This window comes from Varroa jacobsoni, unplaced genomic scaffold (assembly GCF_002532875.2).
Source record: "Varroa jacobsoni isolate VJ856 unplaced genomic scaffold, vjacob_1.0 scaffold_348, whole genome shotgun sequence".
NCBI classification, from domain to species: domain Eukaryota; kingdom Metazoa; phylum Arthropoda; class Arachnida; order Mesostigmata; family Varroidae; genus Varroa; species Varroa jacobsoni.
The window spans coordinates 260,936-265,018 of NW_019213250.1; the positions used below are offsets into that span (position 1 = coordinate 260,936).

Sequence of the window (4,083 nt, forward strand, 5' to 3'; positions counted from 1 at the left end):
ATACAGAAACACAGCGAGCGGCCGCACGCGTCTCCTCACATCCGTACACAACGATGGCACGCCTTTCTATCCAGCTCTTTGGTGCCCTCCATTTCGTCATCTAACGTGTCGAACCCGAAGGCGATTTCTTCTTCTCGGGCGTAAGGCATAAAAAAGCAAAGAAATGTATTTGGTGTTTAACACTCCTCCTCAGCCTGAGTACGAACCGTGTATTAACAAACCGAACAGAAAAGAGAAACTACGCAGCTGCGCGAGACCCTTTCGAAAGAAGAAGAGGTCCTCGCCGACGGCTGTTTCCAGTTCTGTCTTGTCAGGGTACGATTTAGCCAGGTGGCGATTTAGCCACACGCGATGATTCGAACTTTGCTCGAAATCAAGTTTTGCTTTGATTAGAGTTAAGAGAAAATCGAACTCGACCTTTCGAACTCGGTCCTAAGTATGAGGAAAGGTATACTGCGTGTGAGAAATGATCACGCGAGATTATGTAGCTGAGAAACACAATCAGTTTCCTATTATGTACGTCAGTGGGCATGCACGTGCATAGCGAGTGTGTGATGCATGTAGATGACGGATATCGACAGATTAATATGTCAATTTTATCTCTACATCACTTTGAACACGTGAGGTCGTTTCTTTCAATGGTGGTTGCGCTAGATGAATACCGCCGATCATTAGACCACAATAAAATTTCAGTTTTCGCCTATCGCAGGACGGTGTCAATAAGTCTCGGATTTTGTATTTGTCGTATACGGCGCTGCAGCCTCGTATTTTCCTCAACGAAGGTAACAACTTAGGAGATACTCCTGAGAGATGCATCCCTGTTAGCTTATATTCATAGGAAATTGTGAACTCGTTTATTCTAAGGTTGATGTTTAACCCCCAAGATCATTCGATTTTGAGAGACACGAACCCTTAAAAACAGCGCATCCCTGTTTTCACTCAACATTTCTCGCCTGAGGAGTAAACGACATAAGCAGCATGACAAGTACATGTATAATCTATTATATGGTTAAATTTCGGTATTTTTGAAGTTCGATTTTCTCAAAATCTAACCCTACCAAAGTTAGATCCATTACGGAAATCTACCGCTTATTTTCTCTTCTCCCTCTCTTCTTACCCTCTCAGTACCTTTTCGTATTGTTTGATTGGTTTTTTTGAGCACGTACGTATTTAATCTACATATGAGTGGATACTAGACATTTGTCAATGTATGAAACGACGGGCCACGCAGGATAGTAGCAGATTGAGAACTACTAATGTTTTTTGCATTGGTTCACTGACCAGGACATACTTGCGTAGTTGCTTGACATCATCCGTCGAGATGACCACTGCAGAGATCGAAGCTAAATGTATAGGCTTGGGATGAGGCTCTTTGATGTAACTGCTCCAACGTCAGTCACACTGGTGGAAATGTTGGCCCTTTTAGAGTAGTTACTCTAAAAATAAACCGTATTGTATAAACTATTCTTCGAAAGGTATCTTCAGAGCTCAAAACAGCGGACGCGGATGGAAGTTTTAACTGAACCGGCTTTGAACAGAGAAAATTCGGTAGTCACCGGAGACTTCTGAACCTTCTAATAAACACCGGGGTACAAATTTATTTACAATAGACATAAATATGATAAGTGTTTTAGTTTTTTCAATGTATTTATTTAAATACCTACCGACAGTACTTACAAGATTTTCGAAACGTTATATAAAATGTCAAAAAAAAGCAGTCATGAAGGGTTTGAGCGTTATTCTTTGAAGTCAAACGCAGTTAATTAATTATATTTACGCTTATAAATCGGTTGAAGAAATTTTGAGAGATGACATTGAAAGAAATATGCCAGTTTTTATCGTTTTTTGATATAAGGTTACGTCGTTTGTTATCACTCGAGCTAATTGAATGTCACTTTACGTATTAGTCCAAAGAAAGGGATCCGTAAGCATGTGTTGGACCTATCCAAATAATTAAACGATGCGTTATTGTATGGGTCCAACTGATTTTAACGGGTCCTTTTGCTCTCGTATATAGTAAATCAGACATTGGCATGGTATTTTCAAAGGCTAAAACTCTGGCCAAAAAACCCTGTGAATGTTCGGTTTGAGCCCCGGCCTAGACATGTCGCACACGACATATAGTTAAATAATAAATACTCAAACAATTCAGTATGTAAGAAATAAAAAATATATAATTGTACATACAGAAATAGATAATTTCTTTATGGGCAAATTCAATTCGACTTTGGCCCTGCTTTAAAACCACATACCTAAGTGGTAGCCACGCAAGTTAATCCAATTGAAAAAGCCAATAAGTTTATATTGTTTGTCCTCTTAGAGATGTCTGATGGTACGATAACCCCCGATATAAAGCCAAGTTACAGAGTCTAAACAAAACCAGTTGAAGGACGTCAACGGACATTATTTTTCGTATATAGTTCCCCATACATGGGTCAGCAAATGCTACTGATGCGCTTAAATGCTTCACTAAGGAATTTCAGAGTGGGATTGCCTTTTTAGAAAAGGGTTGACTTTCGGACATTTCCTACCTCCGTAGGCTCAAGCCCAATTCTAGCCAGATCCTGTAGCATACTGCGCTAAACTAGTTCTCTTCGGGTCATACCCTACCATTTTCGTGTGTTTTCGAAGTACCTTATAAATACATTAAGCTCAAACGTAGCAACAGCGACCAATTCGTAATGGTCGTAATAACTTTGATTTGAATTCGGATTTACAGAGGTTCTATGTGAAGTAATTGCAGTGCTTGTGTCGAATCGAAAGAAAAATAAGGAACAACCCACCTCATCTCGCCCCATTATATGGCGTCCATAGAGCTTTTTTCCGATGGTTTTTGGTGAGCATTCCCGCTCCGCCATTAACTACGAATGCGTTGCTCTGTATTTTCGTCTGGTGTGTATCATATCAGATACAAGATACGTTTGATTTTGTAGTGCTACATGGCCAGACTCCGGCTTTCGTGACGCTTTTGTGTCGCGCAGTCCTTCTCGTCCTAGCACGCACAATGATTTTCCTGCAAATAGTAGAGAAAAGATTCTGCCTATCTATTCAGCCATTGCTGGAGAGGGATCACCTTACTCAGGGATATGTAGAAGGTGTCGACAGGCTTGGGCTGTTCGCCCACAGCTTTCTTGACATTGACACGTTCGCAGGAATTTATAGACGAAGTAACTTGCTAGCCATCCGCTACAGGCGTCCTGAGGCGACTCTCAACCCGCAAACTGGTCGATCGATTGAACGAAAGTTTGACGCTTAGTAAAGCTGAGTTACAGGAAGATCAATAACAGAAAAGATGTTGACATTCTCTAGAGCTAAGTCTGTACAGGAGTCGTAAGACTGGATTTGATGCATATGACATTTGCTATACATTCCTCTCTACTGAGCTAAGCTCAAGCTGTCTAGCGCTTCTTTGCTCTCTTCTAGGTAGTATAGCAGGTGGGCTGGCCAATAGGTTTTTCCTTGTAATGTGTTTAAAGAACTTTACTTATTAAGCACCATATTCTTTAATGCCATAGGGTCGCATCTGTAGAGGAGGCTCATGTCTATCATGTTATTATTGCCCAGTTCGCTGTCCAAAACAATATGCTGTTCCGCTTGCACGGGGTTATTGTAACCACACGTTGCGGCTTGACTTAACTTTCTTTGCACTGAACACATCGGAACATGTCATTTTCAATTGACTCAAACCCTATCACGACCAATTCGGCCATATCGAAAACGCGCTCAGAGGCAGTGAACTACCCATACCATGATCTAAAGCGTAGGGCCATTCGGCTGCTATCTAAAAGGTCCACAAATCTTACTGGCTTATCAACAGTGAGAAGATATAATATCATATCTGAGGCCCTAATCTTTGTCGATAACCATTTCCACCAATAATGCCAGAAAAAGGGCTCCGTACAACTTAGATTACACCCTGTACGTCTTTGTGGCTTACAAATGGCAAAGGTATCTTAGGGATACGCTGTGGTCTAGGTTCAAACTCGGGCATAGACGAACCTCGTTTCGTGTTGCGAGATGTTGTCTGACGGAATACTTCATGACGATAGCGGATGTAAAGCTCGAAACATAGAAATAGCAAAG

The 4,083-nt window shown here is 41.2% G+C and overlaps 1 long non-coding RNA gene across 1 annotated transcript; it reads left to right on the plus strand.

The window, feature by feature from the left end:
- Positions 1-687: 687 nt before the first annotated feature.
- On the plus strand, positions 688-1,617 carry LOC111259580 (uncharacterized). Its single transcript, XR_002679710.2, has 2 exons — positions 688-782; positions 1,285-1,617. It is a non-coding gene; the product is annotated as an uncharacterized LOC111259580 (long non-coding RNA).
- The last annotated feature ends 2,466 nt before the right edge of the window (positions 1,618-4,083 follow it).